Source organism: Humulus lupulus, chromosome X (genome assembly GCF_963169125.1).
Source record: "Humulus lupulus chromosome X, drHumLupu1.1, whole genome shotgun sequence".
NCBI classification, from domain to species: Eukaryota; Viridiplantae; Streptophyta; class Magnoliopsida; order Rosales; family Cannabaceae; genus Humulus; species Humulus lupulus.
This window is the reverse complement of record NC_084802.1, coordinates 223146109-223169495: the sequence shown is the minus strand read 5'-3', so window position 1 is coordinate 223169495 and position 23387 is coordinate 223146109.

Below are 23387 nucleotides of genomic sequence, written 5' to 3'. Positions count from 1 at the left end.
ACCAGCGATGCCACGTCTTCCTCCTCTTCGATGTCTTCATTGGTTGGCAAGGCTTCTTGAGGATAGGGGAGCTTGGGGATGATAGGAAGAGGAACTCGGGTCTTGAGAGCCAGCGTCTGGACCTTGCTGATCAGGTTGCAGGCCACCATGGTGGCGTCATTCATAACCTGACGGTAGTCTTTCTCCTTCGGAGGAAGACTAGACAATGTCTCATATTGACCCCCAAGGGTGACAGATCGCCCTGTCCTCGTGAATATAGCTGCACAAGGAAAGAACTTAGTTAGAATAAAATAAAAATAAAAATGTGTGTGAAAGTGATAAAAAGTTCACGTGTTGAATTCATAAAGATAGATGACTTACGAGGACAATTGAAGTATCAATGTTCATAGTTCTTGAACCCATTTGACATAAAGAACAAGTCTTTATAGTCATTTGGGTGGCTGGGGAGGTCGATGACGAATGCTGAGTTGGGAAAGTGTGTAAAAATTGTCACCTCGCCCCTTCTGGTCGGGACTGACCTTGAGGCAAAAGAAATACATAATATCTGCCGGAGTGGGGACCTTCCACTCGTGCCTCAGAAACAAATACTTTAACCCTGCCAAAAGTCTTTATGAGTTTGGTGGGAGCTGGAATGGAGCCAGTTTGATGTAGTTCAGGAAGTCTACAAAATACTGGTCCAAAGGGAGGAATGTACCTACCTTCAGGTGCTCATCACTCCAAGCTTCATAGTCGTCTTGGAGAGGGGCGCAGCTCCACTTTCCTTCCAACAGAGGTCTAGCATGAAGGCCATCCCCATCTCAATTCCATGACTCAGAAGGATCTTGTTAACTTTCCCCTGAGTCGTAATCTGAGATACTATGTGCTCGGCCTCGAAGAATGCATTGGGGTCGACCACGATTTCCTTCTCCACCACAGGGCCGAAATGAGGGATGGGAGAGTCAGAGGCGACCTGCTTTCCCTTATCTTTGCTCTGAGGAGAGGAGCTCGCGGTGTTTTTCTTTGCGGGGGCCATGATTTAGATTGCTTGACGACAAAGCGGCCTATTAGCGGCGACCTAAGACAATTACTAGCTACGGCGTTATGAGTACGAGGATCCAAGGTTTAAGTGGTTTACTTTTGGGATTTAAAACTTTACACGAGATAAGATGTGTTCTAGCCTTAACACGTGGTTCCACGTGTGGTTCTAGGCCATGCGCTTGGATTTCTTAAAATTTCCTGATACTTCAGGATTTGTGTGTCAAACTCGTCAGACCCACTACTTTTCTTTTGAAAGAGGTTTAATGCAAAACCATTTAAGGAATCGTAACCTTTAAGCTACCCAGAACCAGACCTAAAACCCCTTTGGCTTCTACACCCCAAACAGGTATTCAAATCGATTTACCAGTAGAATTTTCTTTGTAAAACCCAAAAAAATTTCCCAGTTTATAAAAACCTTATTTCTAAATAAGCCTAGTATCGTTCATTCAGCCTAAACAGAACCCTATTTACTATTTATACTTATATATAGCCTAAATGACATTTCTCACAGTAAAAAAAAACTCACTGGAAAGCAAAGAATTGAAAGATTCAAACCTGGTGAGGAAACACTTACCGTTTGTATGATCGGTTTAAAGAAAGTGTCGATACGTGCACAGAAACTCCCTGAAAGCTTCTAAGAATCTAAAAGGCGATGAAGGGTTTTTGGGAGAAGTTGGGGAAGAAAAAGGGAAATTTTGTTTTTGAAAATGAAACTTTTTGAATGCAAAGGTGGTGAGGGTTCAGGTTTGATCACCCTATTTATACGTAAAACATGAGAATTAATTTGGGCCATCCGATTGGGTTAGCTCGAGATCCAAAGGCCAAGATTAAATGAACCATACGGTAGCAAAAAGTTGACAGGACAATTGTCATAGTCCTCGAAACCCGAACGGACGCCAATTACAGACAATCACATGTCCAGTACTCGAGTAGTGGCCAGGCACGATTTTACATGGCAGAAGCCTAAAAACCCCTACTATGCATGTCAGGAAGTGACGACATCAAGCACGAGAAAGAGCTTGCGGGCAAATGTTGTACCCTGAAAATTAGCACACATTTAATTACTCAGCTCGGGTACATCTGGCAGATGAATATGCGGAAAAATAGCCAAGTAGAACATCTGGTTAACAATGATGTGAGCAGCTTGAGACTTAATCCAATTCGTACATGACGTATAGGTTGCTATCAGACCGCCTCTTAGGATAACAATCCAGTTCGATTCTTATAATGGCCAGATCCACATTTGGGCGCTCTGAGCTTGATACGAACTAAGGTTCATATAGTCTTTGAACACTAGCTTGGGTGGGATATCCAACTCGTGGAAACCTAGTCAGAACGCATACTAAAGGATCCCAAGAGATTCGAAGGCTCCTTATGCACTCATTAATACCCATGTTGTATTTCATATCTATCATTTATTATTCGAGATAGCAGGAGTATATTCTATTCTATTATCAAATCATATCCCAATGTAAATGGGAATAGTTTGTATTAAATGTATACCTTATTTATTCACACGGTTACCCAAACCTGTCCAAGAAATTCCCCTATAAATATCAAGGATAATGGACAAGGAAGGGGACGACCTTTTTGTATTACTAAAACTCTGCAGAAATTGTGAGAGAAAAGCAACAATAGTGTCTCGTGGACTAGGTGGATTGTAACCACTAAACCATGTAAAAGTTGTGTGTGTACAAAAGGGTTCTTATTATTTCATTACAGTTTACAATTTAGCACTAATATCCCCATTAGATTTCCTAATCTACCGTTGGCAAAAAACCGCTTCAACATATATGATTTAATATATCTATATATGTATGATCATGACTGGTATTAATAAATTTTTAAAAGATCCAATTCTACGGCGTATTCTGATTTTCATATTTAATACCAACAATCCCAAATTCGTTATTGTGACTACAATCTTGTATTGGTACGAGAGGATTAAGATTGTAGGGAACAGATTTAAATAGTTCACAGTAAAACAAAGCTATATGGAATCTTTGGATTAAATAATGTTAGCACAGTTCACTAGTATTATGAATACATATAATCTAGATCTGGATTACTAATGTAGTAGGACATCTTAGTGGAGGTACTTTGTATAGTGTGATTATATAGAACTGGACCCGATATGTTATTAATACTTAATTAAATACCATTTTGTTTTACAAGTATTAATTAAACATGTAATGCCCTACTAATCCAGAGTAGTTACATTGTGTGTTGAAAATAGTGCTTAACTCATTAAGTGAGTCATTTGGACTCAAAAGTGTAATTAAAACTAATTAAAGACTTAAGTAATAAGATTTTTGTCAAAAGATGTATACTTTTCATTAAAACTTTAAATATTTACAAGGGATCCCAAAAAGTGTTAACTACAATTTAGTTACAAACCAAGTTTACAAAATAGTCGACCTAAGCGAAAAAATTGGACTCATATCCTAAATCCATCAAAATAACTTGACTCGTAGTGGCCAAGAAGGCCGAACATATAGGCGCCGCCCTAAAGCCCTCTGACTCATGGTTGGTCGACCTTCCCTTTGCCCTTACCTTAACCATAGAGCACCCGTGAGCCAATGCCTAGCAAGAAAACCATCATGACATTATAATTAACCAATTAAACAGGAATAGCTAACAACATGCTTCCACAAGTAATAAACAACTCATTTTAGTTCACAAACAGAGTACACGACCAATGCCGAGCAAAGTGCTTCTCCCGGCACTAAGCATACAACCATATGCCAAATGAGTGTGTACAACATTCCATAGTGGTCCCGTGCCATCACAGGCTACATTCCGCATGTATTGCTGAATACGGCCTAAGCAGATCATACACAGATAATCACAAAGCAATCAGATGCAATTGTAATAATAGGAAATGTAATGCCCCAAATTTCCTAATAAGGTTTAGGACCTTGATTAGGAGGTCGGGAGGGCCATAATTGATTTATATGTGATTAAATGATAATATGCATGTTTAGGTGTATTAAATATGCATGTGAACCCATTTCTGATCAATTGGGTGATTTTCATATTTTGGCCATTTCGGGCATATTTGGCATATATGTGATATGTGTGTGGTGCTTCATTATTATTTGGTTATGCTAGGGTTACTCAGCACAAGACGATCCTAGGAGGTAAGCTAGTGGGAAAGTCACATCGAGATTTATTATTGACTCGGAGTGAGTCAAGGGGTATTTAGCATTACTAGGTTATTGGGTAATGGGAATAAGTATTTGATGAAAAATTGGGAGTTAGTAAGATCAGGGGGAAATTCTTGAGGTTTAGACTATTTTGCCCCGGGGAAGTTTTCGGGACCCCGAGCATTAGGATTTGTTTGAGGCTACTTAAGCTTGAAGTAACCTTTTAAGAAATAAAAAGAACGTTCAAAATGTTCTCTCTCCCTCTAAGTTCCATATTCGTCTCTCGATCGCATTTTCGAAGGAAACTTGAGTTCTAGGACTTGAATTCAAGCGAGGATCGAGGCATAGCGATCCTAGGAAAGATTAGAAGCTTATTAGCCAGAGGATTTAGTTGGGAAACAACTCAATCGGAGGTAATTCAAGTTTTAAGTTCTAAGTTTGTAAAGTTTTTAAGCTTGAACTGGACTTTGTGTTTTGATGAGTTTTTGGTTGAATTGAAGCTTGGGTTTTGTTGGTTTTGGATCATGGGGTTGTTTGGGAACTTTGATTTTTGAGTTTGGAGATGTTTGGATAGGCTTTTGAAAGGTTTTAAAAGGGTAAAAACGAGGTTTTTGGGCTGGTTCGTAGTTGGGCTGCGGCCCTGTTCTAGGGCGCCGCCGCCCAGGCTTGAAGAAGGAGGAGGAGGCTCTGGCAGGGGGGTGGGCCGCGGCATGGTGCATGGAGGGCCGCGACCCTTAAGGGAAAAAAATTCCATATTTGTGCTCTTGTCATGGGAACTTAACTCTAAGGGCCTTGGATCGATCCTACTACCTAGTTGGGTGGGATTTGACGTCCCGGAGGCTTGGGTTGGGTTTGGAAGTATTTATTTACTCATTTTGATGAGGTTTTATATTATGGTTGTGACTAGGTTATCATTAGGGGCTTGGAATCAGGATCGTGCTTGTGGCTCATTTATTGGTAACCTGTGCTTGGACCAAAGGTAAGAAAACTTGCACCCCCTATATGTGACATGCATGGTTATTCTTGATGCATGTTGGATGTTTAAATGTGATGCACGAGAAACATGTGGTTAGGGCATGCCATGAATATTGACTATGAGATTGATCAGAGCTTGAGTCTCTGTGTTTGTGCATGCTGAATGCCCTACGTTTGAATATTCGACATATGACATATGTTTGGTAGCATTGCTTACTTGTGCATGGCACTGACTAATTAATCAGAATTGGCAAAGGTGTCAGTATCAACTGTGAAGCTATGACTCATTAATCAAGTTCAGCAGTGGTACTGGGCACTGGTCACATAGTGCTAACTCATAAGTCAGGAACAGCCTTAGCGTATTCAACGCAATCCAACAAAGATTAGATCTAATCGACATCTACATTAGATGACTCAATAAGAGCATTAATGCCGGTCCGACCTCAAGTTCGATGAAAACTAAAAGCGCTTGTGTGACTTACCCATCAGTCACTCATCTGTTTAAGCTAGTGACTACCCATCAGTCACTCATCTATTAAAGCTAGTGACTACCCACCAATCACTCATCTGTTTATGCTAGTGACTACCCATCAGTTACTCATCTGTTAAAGCTAGTGACTACCCATCAGTCACTCATCTGATTAGAGCCATTGTAGGAAAGCCCAGGTAACGGTTTCGTTACACGGCTATGGGCATTGATCCCCATAGTGACTTGCTTGTCAGTCACTCAGTATGGTTAACAGAACCTCCAAGTGATATTCACTCATCTGTTCAGAGCTATGGGCTCTGTATGATCATTTTGATCATCATTTGCATGGCTTTGGGTACTGAGCCCCGTAGTGACTTGCTTGTTGGTCACTCAGTATGGTTTACCAGAACCTTAAGTGTTGAAACACTCATTCGATTAGGATTGACTTGATAGTCATCCAATCAGGAGGGCAGGATTTCTTATCCTTGATTCCCCAGCATTGTTTGAATTTATTTGCATGCATGAATAAAGCTATGTTTGCTAGGCATGCCATATATGATTTGATATCATAATATGATTGTTCATGAGCATATTGAGTTTTCTTGCTGGGCTTCGGCTCACGGGTGCTATGTGGTGCAGGTAAAGGCAAAAGAAAGCTGGACCATCCTTGAGTTGGAGAGCTTAGGTGATGACGTGTACATATGTAGCTGCTCGACTGCCACGGCTGAGGTTTGAAGGAGAGGAACTAGGGTTAGACCATGTTTTGCTGCTTAGATCGGCTGGTTGTAAATATTTTGTTGTAATAAACCTTCAAATTATATTTTTGGGATCCCAATGTATACAGTAAAAATTCTAGTGAAACGTCATATCTTAACCGAAATTTTTAATCCCTAAACCACTAATCATACTTAGTTACACGTTTATGGCCAAATGACTCGATTAGCGAGTTTAGCACTGTTTGCAATGTGCACTGTAACGGTCCCTGGAGTTTAGGGCGTTACAATTTTACCATTATTCATGAATGAATCGAATGTATGGTCCTAGTTCCAACGACCTGGGCCATTAAGGAGTTGATAGTTGTTCCTGAATGTCTTTATCCAGTTCCCCGTGTTGAAAATCTGACGGTCTGGACCATCGGGGATTAGTTGATTAGTTTGTTTTGAACCCTAGGTTAGGTTCCCACGACCTGGGCCGTTTCTAAGACTAATTGTAGACAACTTACACCTGGGGTTCGCGTTCTAATAGTCCCGTGCTACTGAAGGAATGACGGGGACATGTACTTAGTTATTTGGGACCACGTACGATCAACCAAGTTTTAGGTATTTTATATCCTCGGGACGTGCATGTCCAGGTTAGGACCTGGGCTAGCCCGTACGTCCTACTGGATATTTCACCTCCCGGACTGCGTTCGTCCGGGTCGAGACCAGGCCTGAGCCTTGGGTCCTTTATATTGTACCCTCGGACCGTGTATGTCCGGTTTGGGACTAGGCCTAAGCCTTAGGTCCATTTGGGCCTTCACCCCCCAGACCTTTTCGGTCCGGTTTGGGACTGGACCTGAGCCTTATGTCCATTTGGCCTTCCACCCCCTAGACCTTGTCGGTCCGGGTTGGGACTAGGCTTGAGCCTTATGTCCATTTCGGCTTCCACCCCCTAGACCTTGTCGGTCTGGGTTGGTTCGATCCTAGAGCATTTGGCTTCTTGAGTTCTGGGATTTGTTTATTTGTTTATAATGGATACCCCCCCCCCCCCCCCTCAAGTGAGCAAAGGTTGGTCTTGGGTCACTTGCTTATGGAGGTAGATGAGAATTTTCATTGTTTTACAATATTTCTTTACGACGTTTTGTACAAGCCATTTTTATTGCTCAAGAAATCGCCCTGAGGCATACATTGTTTACAAAGGAAATATAAAGCTAAACACATGTTCCCCTGACTACTGATAGTACTTACGGAGATGTTTCGCGTTCCAAGCCCTGGGGACCTCAATGCCATCGAGTCGCTTTAAACGATACATTCCCGGTCATACTTTGTGTTTAATTTCATATGGCCCTTCCCAGTTCGGGCCCAGAACCCCCACTCCTGGATCTTGGGTTGTAGGGAAGACTCTTCTCAGGACTAGGTCACCGGTTTCGAACCTTTGGCTTTTTACTTTCGAGTTCAAATGTCGAACAATTTTGCCCTGGTAAATCTTCAATTGGACTTGCAATTCCTCCCGGATCTCTTCGATGAGATCCAAGGATTCCTGGAGTAAGGTGTGGTTCTGGGCAGGATCGTACGTGTCTCTTCGGTGGGATGGGATCGTCATTTCTACTGGGATGACAGCTTCGCACCCGTACACCATGGAGTAAGGAGTGTGTTCAGTAGACGTTTGTTCGGTGGTCTGGTATGCCCATAGTATGCGGGGCAACTCTTCTGGCCACTTGTTCTTGCAGGCTTGAAGCTTTTTCTTTAATGTCCCCTTCAAGATTTTGTTGACGGCCTCTACTTTCCCGTTTGCTTGAGGTCTAGCGACCACGGAGAAGCTCTTGACGATGCCATGTCTTTCACAGAAATCCGTGAAATGGGGCGCTATCAAACTACTTCCCGTTGTCGGACACAATCTTGTAGGGGAGCCTGTACCGGCATACGATGTTGTTGACGATGAAATCTAAGGCCTTCTTTGATGTGATGGTGTTCATGGGCCCCGCTTCAACCCACTTGGTATAGTAGTCAACGGCCACGATTATGTACTTCACACCTCCTCTCCCGGTCGGAAGCGATCCTACTAGGTCGATCCCCCATATCGCGAAGGGCCAGGGACTGGTCATTAGGGTTATTTCCGTCGGAGGGGATCGTAGGATCTTCGCATACCTTTGGAACTGCTCGCATTTGCGGACGTAATCAATACAATCTTTTTTCATGGTTGGCCAGAAATATCCTTGGCGCAGGATCTTCTTGGACAAGCTGAGTCCAGTTGTATGATCTCTGCAGAAGCCTTCTTGCACTTCATGCAAGATTGCACTCATTTCAGTCTCGGATACGCATCGGAGGTATGGCATGGACAATCCCCTACGATAGAGCTTTCCGTTCATCATGACATACCTATGGACCTGGTAATGAAGCTTCCTGGCTGCTGCCCTGTCCATTGGCAACCCCTCGGTTGTCAGGTATTGGATGATGGGTCCCATCCAGGACGTGGAGTTATTGACCACATTGATCGCGGAGGTCAGAATACTCGGTATGGGGAGATGGTTGATCGGGACTAGCCCAAAAAGCTCTGCCCCAGCATCCGTGGCCAATTTTGCCAGAGTGTCTAGAAACGCGTTTTGCTCCCTGGGGATCTAGCGGATGGAGTGCTTCTTGAAAGTTTGAAGCATCTCTCATGTCAGAGTCACGTAAGCTGCCATCTTTTCCCCTTTAGTTTGGTATTCTCCCGAGATCTGCCTGACGACCAACTGGGAATCGCTATAGATCTCCAGGGTTGCAGCCCCTACTTCCCGGGCCAGGTGCAACCCGGACAACATGGCCTCGTGCTCGGCCTCGTTGTTCGAAGCCTTGAACTGAAAACGTAGGGAATTTTGTAATTGGTGCCCCTGAGGCGAGACTAGGATGATTCTGGCCCCTGCTCCGTTTTCATTTGAGGCCCCATCTACGAACACCTTCCACACGGGCGCTGCGGGATCTGTTGGATCGTCTTCTTCAGTGATCCCAAAGCATTCCATGATGAAGTCGCCTAGGGCCTGCCCCTTGATTGAGGTTCTAGGGATGTAAGCGATGTCGAACTGACTCAGTTCCATGGCCCACTTCAAGAGTCTCCCTGATGATTCAGGTTTTTGCAACACTTGCCGCAAAGGATGGCTGGTCAGGACTTTTATGGCATGAGCCTGGAAATAAAGCCTGAGCTTCCGGGACGCGATTAGTAGACAAAACGTTAACTTTTTGATTAGTGGATATCGTGATTTTGCACCCAATAATCTTTTGCTTACGTAGTAGAACGGGAGCTGGGCCTTCCCGTCCTCGCACACTAGGGTAGCGCTGATCACGTATTCAGTCACGGCCAAATAGAGGTATAGTGGTTCTCCCTCCACCGGTTTTTCCAGTATCGATGATTGGGATAGGTGTTCTTTCAGCCGTTGGAAAGCTTCTTCGCACTCGGTTGACCATTCAAACCACTGGCTTCCCCGAAGGACGTTGAAGAATGGGATGCACTTGTCCGTGGCCTTTGAGACGAAACGGCACAGAGTGGAAATCCTCCTAGTCAAGCTTTGTACTTCCGGGGTGAGGACATCTCAACCAGTGCCTTGATTTTTTCCGGATTGGCTTCTATTCCCCGTAAGCTTACTATGAACCCTAGGAACTTTTGGGATGCTACGCCGAAGGTGCATTTTTTGGGATTCAACTTCATCCTGTACCTCCGAATAATCGCGAAGGATTCGGTCAGGTAGTGTTTGTGTCTACTCCCATCCCTTCTCAACTTTCGATGGAGAAACTCACTAGAAAAAACTTCCTTAATTGGAAGCAGAATATCAACATAAAGTTGATTGGTGACAACTCTGAATTCGTCATGATTGAGGAATCCCCAGAACGAGCACCGTGTCCGCACGTTAGTGATGGCACCGTCAATGCTCGTGATGGTACCGTAAATGCTTGGATAGCACCGTCTCTGCACGTTCGTGATGGCACTGTAAATTCTCAGATGGCACTGTGTTTGCAAGTTCATGCTCAACTCAACTATGGTCTGACACAGCTCATGAACGAGCTTCAGATTATTGAACCTGTCATGGGTAGACCTAGTAAAGGAGGTGAAAATAAGACTACTGATGTTGCTGCTGATCTAGCTAAGGATGAAGCTCATCCAGCTTCGTCTTCGAAAGCTAGAAACAAGAGGAAAGGTGGACAAAGAAACAACCCCAAGCTTGCAAAGGCTGCAAAGACGAGTGCACAACCACGTGCACAGACGCCTAAGGGGAAGAACATGAAAAACAAAGCTTCTTGAATCGTGGGAGGAAGTGAACGAAGGCAGATTAAAGCTTAGAGTTGGGAACGGAGCATTCGTTGCGGTCCAAGCTAGAGGAAAAGCTCGTCTGAAGTTCGGAAATAAATTTTTAATTTTAAAAGATGTATTTTTTATTCCGGATTTTAGTAGAAATTTAATTTCAGTTTCCATGTTGCAATTAGAACGATTTGTTATGACTTTCACAAGTTTTAATATATCTATTTCTTTCAATGGATCACAATTGTGTATTGCATGTTTGGAAAACGGGCTTTATATTCTGCGACCTAACGAACCCCTCGCTCTTAATAATGATTTATTCAAAGTAGCTAAACCTAGGACCAATAAATGTCAAAAGACCGATAACAAAAATATGACGTATTTATGGCACTTGAGACTAGGTCACATTGGCTATGATAGGATTCAAAGACTTACAAAGGACGGACCTTTGAGGGAACTCACCTTAGGTGAATTATCTGTCTGTGAATCTTGTCTAGAAGGCACACTGACCAAGCGTCCATTCTCTGCAAAGGGTGATAGGGCCAAAGAACCACTTGGTCTTGAGCATTCAGATGTTTGTGGACCTTTGAATATACAAGCTAGGGGTGGTTTTGAGTATTTCGTCACTCTCATTGATGATTACTCTAGATACTCATGTTTTTACCTAATGCATAGGAAGTCAGAAACATTTTCAAAGTTTCAGGAATTCCTAGAAATGGCTCAGAACCAATTAGGTAAAAGGTTAAAGATCTTGCGATCTGATAGGGGTGGAGAATATTTGGATATGCAGTTCCAAGATCATTTAACTGAACTTGGGATTTTATCACAACTTACTGCCCCAGGTACTCCGCAACAAAATGGTGTAGCGGAAAGCCGAAACGGAACTTTATTGGAAATGGTTAGATGCATGCTTAGTTACTCAACTCTGCCAACTTCGTTCTGGGGACATGCAATTGAAACCGCAAATGATTCTCAATGTCGTGCTGTCAAAATCAAGCCCCAAAACACCTTTAGAACGCTGGAATGGTCGTGAACCTAGTTTACGCCATTATAGAATCTGGGGGTGTCCCGCTCACGTCCTGAGGAAAAAGGAGGGAAAGCTAGAACCGCGAACTGAAGTTTGCATGTTTGTTGGCTATCCTAAAGGTACTCGGGGTGGAATTTTCTATAGTCATTCATAAAAGAAAGTGTTTACTTCTACAAATGCTACTTTTCTGGAAAATGACTATGTCCAAAACTTTAAACCTCGCAGCAAAATAGTTTTAGAGGAGATGGTTAAAGAATTGACTCCAATCAATGTTCCATCGTCATCAACGCAAGTTGATGATGAAATTCCCACTCTTCATGTACAACCGACGCAAGTCGATTTAAATGAAGAAAGTACCACTGTTCCTGAGCAAACAGTCATGGAGCCTCGTTGTAGTGGGAGGGTTTCTAGAAACCCAGTTCGCTATGGTTTGGATGGTGAAACCAATATGGTTATTGGTGACACTAGTGATGATGATCCATTGTCTTTCAAACAGGCAATGGCTAGCCCTGAAAAGGAACTATGGCTCGAAGCCATGAAACAGGAAATGGAGTCTATGTACTCAAATTCCGTCTGGGATCTTATGGAAGCACCTAGTGACTTTAGGGCCATTGGGTGCAAGTGGATCTACAAGAAGAAACGAGGTGTTGATGGAAATATCGAGACTTATAAAGCTCGATTAGTGGCAAAGGGTTATACCCAAAGAGAAGGCGTGGACTATGAGGAAACTTTTAGTCCGGTAGCCATGCTCAAATCCATTCGCATCCTCTTATCCATAGCAGCCGCTCTCGACTATGAGATTTGGCAAATGGACGTCAAGACAGCTTTTCTTAATGGAAAGCTTGACGAAGTCATTTATATGGATCAGCCAGAAGGATTTAAAGTATTTGGACAAGAAGGAAAAGTTTGCAAGTTGAATAGGTCCATCTATGGACTTAAGCAAGCTTCTCGTTCCTGGAAACTTAGGTTTGATGAAATAATCAAAACCTATGGCTTTGAACAAAATATTGATGAGCCCTGTGTTTATCAACTGAAGGCAAATCAAATAGTGGTATTCCTGGTTCTTTATGTAGATGATATCTTACTCATTGGAAACAATGTTAAGAAATTATCAGATGTGAAGAATTGGCTGAGCACTTAATTCCAGATGAAGGATTTGGGTGAAGCAAGTTATGTTCTAGGTATCCAGATCATCAGGGATAGAAAGAACAAACTTTTAGCTCTATCTCAAGCAGCTTACATTGATAAAGTGCTTGAACGTTTCTCAATGACAAATTCCAAGAAAGGACGTCTACCATCCCGCCATGGAATTCATCTTTCAAAGAAGCAGTCTCCCCAGACTCCTGAAGAGGAAGATGCAATGAGAAAAGTTCCTTACGCATCTGCAGTTGGAAGTCTGATGTATGCCATGTTGTGTACTAGACCAGATATCTGCTATGCAGTGGGAGTAGTGAGCAGGTATCAGTCAAACCCAGGACCGGAACATTGGACAGCAGTTAAGCATATCCTGAAGTATTTGATACGGACTAGGGATTATATGTTAGTCTACAAGGGTGGTGTTCTGAACCCTGTAGGCTACACCGATTCAGATTTTCAAACTGATGTCGATGACAGAAAGTCTACTTCTGGAATGGTGTTTACTCTTGGGGGTGGAGTTGTGATTTGGAGAAGCGTAAAGCAGTCTGCAATCTCAGATTCCACCATGGAGGCTGAGTACATAGCCGCATCAAAAGCAGCTAAGGAAATAGTCTGGCTAAAGAAGTTCTATTCGGATCTTGGTGTTATTCCAGAAATGGATAAACCGCTTGTGTTGTTTTGTGACAATACAGGAGCGATAGCCAACTCGAAAGAACCTCAAAGTCACAAGAGGAGTAAGCATATAGAAAGGAAGTATCACATTATTCAAGAACATGTGGCCAGGGGAGATGTGAAGGTTATGAAGATTGCAACTGAAGACAATCTTGCAGATCCGTTTACAAAGACACTACCAGAAGCTACATTTGATAAGCATATCAAGGAAATGGGATTAGTAGAATTAAGGCATTAGTTTCAATTAGTGCAAGTGGGAGTTTGTTGGGGTTTTATGCCCTAATTAAAACCCAAATTCTTTGTAATCTCATTTTATTATCAATAAAAGAATAGAAATCATTTTTTGACTTGGTCAATCACTTTGCTCACATGTTTTATTTTCATGATTATTTGTTTAATATAAACTTCTATTAAATCCCGAGCATATAGCTAATCTTATTTATAGTGATGTAATCACAGTGGAATATAAATATGATTATATGTTCAAAATAAGTTAGTCCTAAGATTAGTCAGTGCACTGGATTTACACTGACTTGTCAATCTACGATATGATCTACTTACACATTACAGTGTTATGTTCTTTCCAGAACATTAGCAAAGTAGATAAGATCAGATGTATTTGTTACATTGGATAGGACCGATATTGACAGTTGATAAGATAAGTAAACATACCGTTATTATCTATTATAGTCATATCATATAGTTGACCATAGGTCAATTCAATCTCAATTCTGAGTGGTTAGTATTCTAACTGATTGTATTATTTGAGTTCTTTGACTTGTTCGTTACCAGCTTACCCTACGGACTAGCCCATACTTACATCTTGGGAACTCGGTAGTATAATTGAGTGGGAGTGTTAATCATAGATATGAACATCTATAGCTTCTGATGAAGAAGTGAAATGATGGTTTCCTTTTAATTTGGTTCAAGGTGTTAAATGATAGAGATCTCATTTTAGTAATTGAATTAGTTTACTGAAATATCATTTACAAGGAACTAAGTGTTTTAAGGATAAAATACAATGATGGGTAAAACGGTATTTTAGTCCTATCTCATTGTAGACCGTCTATAAAGGATTGAGTGACAATTATGGTTGTAACAATGGATAATTAATAGCGTAACTATATTTGTTATAGAGCATTCTATGAATTCAAGAGTGCAATTCCAAGTCTATAGTGGAGTCACGAGGAATTAATAAGTTAGTAAATTTATTTGTTAGATTTATGATAACTTATTGGAGCTTGATTTCATAGGCCCATGGTCCCCATTGTACCTTGGATAAAATCATCTAGATAGTCTCAATAAATTGATTTAATTATCAATTAGAATTATCAAAGTTGACCAGGTCAATTTTGGATAGTTTCACAGAGTTATGTAATTTTGAGAAGAAAAGAGAAATTATGGCAGATTTATTAATTAAGATAAATTGGTATCTAAATTAATAAATAAATTTAAATCAAGGTTCAAATTATAAATAATTAATTTGATAAATGATTTAAATAATTATTTAATTAATTAAATCAATAGAAAATAATATAGGCCTTGATTTTAAGTCCAATGGGCTTATAATCAAATAGGAAATTTCACGGACCTATAGCCCATGATAATTTCGACCTAGGGCTTCAAAATGGCTGTTATTTTATTGATTTTTCAATTAAATTAAATGGCCTAATTGAGTCTATAAAAGGAGTGCTTAGAGAGAAGTCAAAACAGAAGTTTGTAAGTCACAAGTCAGATTTTCTAATGGTTTTAGATTCTCTCTAAACACTTTGTTATTTTCTCTTCTTCTCTCTATATCTATATCATGTGTTGAGAATTTCCCACACTAGTCTAGGTGGTTCTAAGGATACATTGGAAGATTGTGAAGAAAATAGAAGATCGGTTCAGTTTCTTGATAATACTCTGCGACAGAAAGGATACAAGAGTTAGAGAAACTGAAGGAAGGACTCTTAATTTCGCTGCGTATACTGTAAGTATTATATTATTTGTTTCTCTTTGAGTTCAGTTTTAGAAACATGTTTTAGGCTATCTTGTATTAATTTGTTTAATATTAGATATACATGAAAATAAATAAAGATCTTGTATAAGTTTTTCCAACAAATACGTGGTAGCATTTCCGCGCACTCTTCTGATCTCCCCGGACTTTTCCCACTCCCCCGTTATCACAAGGGAATTTCATGCATAAGTGGCGGATGAAGGTGATTGCCCCGAAATCGACCAATGATGGCCAACCAAAAATGATGTTGTAAGCGGTGGGGCAGTCCACCACCACGAACGTACAAAATTTAAACAAGCTTTGTATCTCGTTCCCCAGAGTTACGGGCAACTATATTTTTCCCATTGGGAGTATTGAGTCCCCATTGAAGCTGTAGATCTGGGTTGGGCACGAGGCTAGGTCCACCTCGGTCAAGCCAATCACAATGAATGCAGGTTTGAATAGAATGTTGACGGAGCTTCCGTCGTCCACCAGCACTCTGGACACCATCTTGTTGGCGATTTGGGCATCAATGACCAGAGGGTCGTGATGCGGGAAATGGACATTGCGGGCGTCATCTTCCATGAAGGTGATGGGGAGGTTCATCAACTTCGGGCGTTGGGCCGGTGCCTGGACTAGGGCGCATACCTCTTGGTTGTGGTCAAGCTCGCTGAGGTAACGCTTCTAATCATTCCGGGACGATCCTCTAGATGGGGCCCGCCTGAGATGGTGGCTACATGACCATCTACTCGCGGGGGCGCGGTCCTAGCCGGGTAAAGCATTCCGGGTCCGGGCGCCTGCACGGCGGGGGCCCCCTGAGGGGCCTGTGGTCCCGGACCCTTTGCGTATCCTCCCTAGGGAGGTAGGTATGCTGCAGGAGCGCCCGTGATCGTGGATTGCTCGGGGACTGATGACAATCCCGGAACTCCCACGGGCATCCTGACCCATTGGTGGAGGTGTCCCAGTTTGATCAGATTTTTGATCTCGTCTTTGAGCTGCCGGCATTCTTCGGTTGTGTGGCCCACCTCCTTATGGTAAGCGCACCACTTGCTAGTATCCCTTGGATTCCTTCCTCCTTTGAACATGGGGACCGGTTTTCGGTAATGGATCATCCTTTCAGTGGCCAAGTAGATGTTCTCCCTAGTATCCACAAGGTTGGTTTACTCCAAATATTGGGGCTCGTAGCCCTTCTTTCCCTTCTTAGATGACTCGGCCCGATTTTGTCCCTTCCCGGATCTCTTTCCCCGGGAGGGATTCACACTCGCTTCGGTTCCCCTCACCTGGGATGGCGGGGCTCCAACAGGAGCAGCACTGTACCCGACTGGCGTGATTCCGTATCCAGAATAAGGGGTAGACTGGGTCGGGCCGTACCCCAAAGGGGCAGGGCCATACACCGCGGGTGCAGCAAAGGTCATTCTTGGTGTGGCTGTCGACCCCGGCGCAATCGGGGAAGTGACATACTGCTGGGCCGGGTACTGCATCCCGTACCCCGAAAATGTTTGGGCACTTGGCTGAGGTGCCGGCTGCCACCCGAATGCTTGGATTTGGGCCTCCTCCCAGTTAATGAAGCCCTGGGCCCTTCTTATGAATTCCTCGAGGGTAGCTGCCTTGCTGTGCTGCATGTCGTCCTAGAGGGGAGATCCAACCCGAATCCTGGATTGCAGGGCCACTAGGCGCTGCCCATCATCCACCTTGGTCTTGGAGGCTTCCTCGGTGAACCACTGGATGTAGGCCCTTAACGTCTCTATGGTGAGCTGCTTGATGTTGGCGAGGGCACTAATCTGCATGTCCATCCTCATGGTAGCCACAAACTGTTTGCGGAAAGCCGACTGCAGTCCGGACCAGGATTGGATGGATCCCGGCATAAGCCTCTTCCACCATTCTTCAGCAGGTTCGCCTAGAGTAATCGAGAAACAAAGGCACTTGCCGTTGTCGCAGACGTGGGCTACGGTCATCAAACGATTATAGCGTGACAAATGGTCTCTGGGGTCGGTGTTCCCAGTATAGGCGAGCAGGCTTGGAATTTTGAATCCTTTGGGGAGCACCACATCTAGGATGTGCCTGGCGCATGGCTCCTTGTCTTCCTCGTTGGAATCAGTGTCGACTCCCTTCTGCTTGCGAACTAGGCGGTCCGTGACTTTCTTTAAGGTGGCCAGCTGTTCCATGAACTACCTGGCCGTACCATCCTCCAGGGGAACTCTCTCGTTCCTTCTATCATTGAGATTGTTTCTTAAATCGCCGTCTCGGGGGCGAATCTTTTCTTTGCGGGCCCGCTCCTTTTGAGCATTCAGCCCATGGTGCAGGTCTACCCGAGATGTATCGTCCCCGGAACTGGGGGCATTTAGCTCGTCATTCTGTTGGCGCTCCCAGTTACACTGGTTCACGGAAGTGCTTGGGTGGAAAGACCTTTCCCGTTCGGTTCGCCCTGGGGCGGGTCGGGGCCTGGTACCCTGCGGGCGCGTCTCTCGCGGATTGATTGGGTGGCCTTGTCCTGGGACAGGGCGCACCTTCTCTTTCCTAGGGAGCGACCGGGGATGGGTCCCAGTCTTCTGGAAAGGAGGGACTTCCTTTTGGGGGTTTGCTTTGGCCTTCCCTTTCTCCTGGGACCTTGTCCCATAATAGGAATTAGCCTCGCCTCTCAGGGCACACCGTTCCTAGCCTGCGGAGCAGGCGGCTACATTCCTAGGGGCGGAATGACTGGAGGGCTAGCCGCTAAGCCTTGGGCGGCTATGAAAGCTTGCAGGGCTTGGAGGGACTCTTGCATCTGTTGAGTGGCTTCCTTTTTCTCGGCAATCCTGGCCTCTTGGTCCAGGACCTGCTGTCTCAGTTTAGTCACCTCCGGGTCCTCCTAGTTGGGGTCTACTTCTTCAGGGATCGCGGGATCCTCAGCTTCGAGATCGTGGTACTTCCCCTCATTTCCCTCCTCTTCCTCATAGTAATCTTCCTCATATTCTGCCCTGCCTTCGTAGTTCTGCGACTCGTCAGGCTGGGACATCTGATGAGGTGCGTCTTCAAACTGACCCTGAGGAAGAGGTTGGCTGGGCAGTGGCTCTCCATTGCCTTGTTCTTGATTGGTAGGGTCTAAAGTTGTGTGTCTTGTATTCACCATTGTTGCCAACGTTCAAGATCAACTCTAGCTTTCTCAGGCTCTCAATGAAAGCACCAAAATGTTTACCGAGTTTTTTGGAAACCTTAATAATAGAAGATTAAAGAGCTTAGAAGAAAGAATTTAAGGAGTAAAGACAAGGTTTTTACGTGGTTGGGGCGTTAATAAGCCTTAGTCCATGAGACAATTGTATTAGAGTTCAGAGAACCTTTGACAATGGAGTTTCTTTTACAAGTTTTTGCAAAGTAATTGCTTATAATTCGAATCTAGCCCCCTTCCCCAGTGCACCACTATCTATATTTATAGGCACAAGAGTGCACTGGGCTTGGGTCGGGCTGACCCGGGCCCAATAAAGGTGTAAATATCATTGGCTTCCCAGATGGGAGCCCAATACAAAGGATTAAAATAAGAAGCGTACAATAAGCTAAGCCCATTGGGCCCTACCAAACAATATCTTATTCTAAGGCATGAGACAAACTGGAGTTTCAGTCTGGGCTCTCTGGACCACGAGGAAGATTTGGGGGACAAGATCGGTCAAAGTTGTGGCGGCGCAGTTCTGAACCAATGGCGCGCAATCCCGAGGCAGCCTCATCTGCAGGTTTAAGCATGGGGACAACCCCCACGCTTCATGGGACGATGTCAGTATCTTGGGCACTCTACCTTGCCAACCTCGGACAACCGACCCGGGTTCGTTTACACACGTCCCCCTCCATTCACCAAGGTCCCGGACCATCTACCAGGATCCTGGAACGTTTCCTACGGTCCAAGACTATCCACAGCGATCTCGGCTCCCATCTCGACTATCCACAGCCGCGTCCTTCTCTGCCATGCCTCGGGGCGTTGGGGGAGCGGTCCCGGGACCATACCTCCTACCCCTAGCGGAGGTCCTGGTCCGAACTCCCGGACGCTCTTTGGGCCTTGTCCAGACTTGGGCTGCCAACATCCGTTCTCCTCTCGCCAAATGGGCCTGATCTGGGCCTTAACTCCAAACCGGGTGGCCCACTGGCTTAAACGGTGGACCTGGACACCCGGGAAGAAACAGGGATAACAGATTTATATGTGATTAAATGATAATATGCATGTTTAGGTGTATTAAATATGCATGTGAACCAATTTTTGATTAATTGGGTGATTTTCATATTTTGGCCATTTCGGGCATATTTGGCATATATGTGATATGTGTGTGGTGCTTCATTATTATTTGGTTATGCTAGGGTTACTCAGCACGAGACGATCCTAGGAGGTAAGCTAGTGGGAAAGTCACAACGAGATTTATTCTTGACTCGGAGTGAGTAAAGGGGTATTTAGCATTACCAGGTTATTGGGTAATGGGAATAAGTATTTGATGATAAATTGGGAGTTGGTAAGATCAGGGAGAAATTCTGGAGGTTTTGACTATTTTTCCCTGGGGACGTTTTCGGGACTCCGAGCATTAGGATTTGTTTGAGGCTACTTAAGCTTGAAGTAACCTGTTAAGAAATAAAAAGAACGTTCAGTAAGTTCTCTCTCCCTCAAAGTTCCATTTTTGACACCCGTTCGCATTTTCAAACAAAACTTGAGTTCTAGGACTCGGATTCAAGCGAGGATGGAGGCATAACAATTCTAGGGAAGATTAGAAGCTTATTAGCTGGAGGATTTAGTTGGGAAACAACTCAATCAGAGGTAATTCAAGTTTTAAGTTCTAAGTTTTTTAAGTTTTTAAGCTTGAATTGGACTTTGTGTTTTGATGAGTTTTTTTATTGAATTGAAGCTTGGGTTTTGTTGGTTTTGGATCATGGGGATGTTTGGGAACTTTGATTTTTGAGTTTGGAGATATTTGGATAGGTTTTTGGAAGGTTTTAAAATGGTAAAATCGAGGAGAAATGGCTTGTTCGTGGTTGGGCCGCGGCCCCGTTCTAGGGCGCCGCGGCCCAGGCTTGATGAAGAAGGTGGAGGTTGCTGAAAGGCCTGGGGGCCACGACGCTTGGATAGTGGGGTCGCGACGCTTGAGGCCATTTGTGGCCAAAATAATGTTTTGATCATGGGAACTCAAACCTTAGGCCTTGGGATTGCTCTTACTACCCGATTTAGTGGGATTCGACGTCCCAGAGGATATGTCTTGGTTCTGGGATTGGGTTTTAGAACTTGAACTCATTGGATCACCGTTTATGGTTGTGACTAGGTTATCACTAGGGGCTTGGAATCAGGATCGTGCTTGTGGCTCGTTTATTGGTAACCTATGCTTGGACCAAAGGTAAGAAAACTGCACCCTATATATATGACATGCGTGGTTATTATTGAGGCATGTTGAGTGTCTAAATGCGGACATTGATTGCATATTAAAGGCTTAGCAAATCTTGCGTATTTGTGATGCACGAGAAACATGTGGTTAGGGCATGCCATGAGTGTTAAATATGAGATTGATGAGAGCTTGAGTCTCTGTGTTTGTGCATGATCCTAATTATGCTAGTAATTGTTAAGTAAGCATGCTGAATGCCTTGTATTCGAATATTTGACATATGATATATGCCTGGTAGCATTGCTTACTTGTGCGTGGCACTGACTTACTAGTCAGAATCGACAATGGTGTCAGAACTAGCTGTGAAGTTGTGACTTACTAGTCAAGTTCGACAGTAGTTTTGAACACTAGTCGTATATTACTGACTTAAGAGTCAGGAATGGCATAAGCGTCAAGAACGCTGAGCCAATGAAAGATTAGATCTAATTGATATCTGCATTGAATGACTCAACATGAGCATTAATGCCGGACCGACCCCAAGTTTGATGAAAACTAAAAGCGCTTGTCTAGTCTAAAGCGTAGTTACTTAGAGCCAGAGCCAGAAAGGCTAAGGTGACCTACACGTCACATGGCTAGGAGGGTATGGGACCTCTGAGATTGACTTACTAGTCATCTGACCGAGATTCACTTACTAGTCATCTACCTCAGAGTGAGAGACTTACTAGTCATCTACTCAGAGCACAGGACTCCATAAACATTTATTTGTACCTGCTTGCATGCGTGATTAAGGCTATTATTGCTAGGCATGCACATTATGATTTGATGACATATTATTACTGTTCATGAGCATATTGAGTTTTCTTGCTGGGCTTCGGCTCACGAGTGCTATGTGGTGCAGGTAAAGGCAAAAGAAAGATGGACCATCCTTGAGTTGGAGAGCTTAGGTGACGATGTGTACATATGCGGCTGCTCGATCGCCACGGCCGAGGGTTGAAAGAGGAACTAGGATTAAACCCTGTTTTGTCGCTTAGATTGGCTGGTTGTAAATATTTTCTTGTAATGAACCTTTAAATTGCATTTTTGGGATCCCAATGTATACAGTAAACATTCTAGTGAAACATTATATCTTAACCAAAAATTTTAATCCTAGATCGCTAATCATACTTTAGTGCCCAAAAATACACATTTATTGATTTTAATAGTCAAAATAAATTAAGTTTTAATTAATATTTTCATGGAATTAATATGGTTTAATTTATAAATGAAAATATTTAATTTTAATTTAGTTTGTTTTATTTTGTAGGATTTAATTGGTATTTTTGGCACTTAGAAACAAAGAAAAAGAAAGGAAGAAGAAAGAATCAAAATTGAAAAAAAGACTTGAAATTGTGGCATTTTTTAAGAGTGTTGGCCCAGAAACAAGCCCAAAAGAGCCCAGGCCCGCCTATATTCTGCTCCACCTCCAGCTGCCAAGTGGCATGCCCTCCTCGCGCCATGCGTCCTAACAGCACTCCAGCGCACGCCACGTGTCCTCCTTCAGCTTCTTGCCACCTATCAACCTCCATAGCCCAACATAATCCCCCTTCAATCATTCCGTCCCTCTCCAACGCCCAATGCAGTGTCTAGGCCCAAAGCAACAAAGCTCCTCCTTCAGCAAGCCCTTCAACATAACTCCAGCAGGCCCAACGAACCTCCAGGCCCAAAACCAGTCATACTCCAGCACCACATTGACCCAATGACATCTTCTAGCAGCCATTCAAAGCCCAGCCTTCAGCAGCCCATCTGAAGACCCAACTCTCCCAGCCAGCCTACGTGGCACTTCCCCATTGGCTGGGAATGAGTCAAAACCCTCTTGTGTCACCAGTCATTTTCAACCCATGTTTTGTGGGTATTGGGTTTTGCAAAATTGTTATTTTGAGCTTTAAAGCTCATGTTTTTGTGGTATTTTAAAAAATGGAAAAATGACCATACACCAAAATAGCTAGGTTAATATTAATAATAAGATTTGATTTTTCAAAATCATATTTTATTATTAATATTTCAGATTTATTTTGTAAACCCCATTTTGTTGTTTAATTTCTTTCTAGTCCTTGTCTCCCTCTATAAATAGGGACTCCTTCTTCACACTATGTATGTAATTTTTAGGTGGAAAAACTCTACCAAATTTTAGTCTCATTTCTCATATTTTCTCTCTAGAATTTCATGAGAATGTCTAGCATAATAGGCTAACCTTCTTAGGAAGGTTAGGATGATCCTATATGCACTATGACTTTGTTTGGTATTTTTGATTCACCATGTGCTTAAAGTTTATTGTTTACCGAGTTTTTTGGAAACGAATACTAACAGAATAATAAAAAGATAAGGACTGTAGAAATGCTGAAATGTAACTAAACAAACAATGTTTTTACGTGGTTCAGGCGTTAACAAGCCCTAGTCCACGAGTCGATGTTATTATACTTGGAAAAGGTTACAGTAAGATGGCTGGTGCACAAGAACTTCACACACTCACAGTGTTTCTCTCGGGTTCTCTTGAAGAAGATGAAGCTAGAGAGATTTTAGTAGAGTTTTTGCTATGTGATTTGTTGGTCGTCCCTCTTCTTGTAAAATGAAGGGGTCTTTATAGCTAGGGTTTCGGATTAGGGTTTTTCTCTACGTACATGAGTCTTAATTACACCAG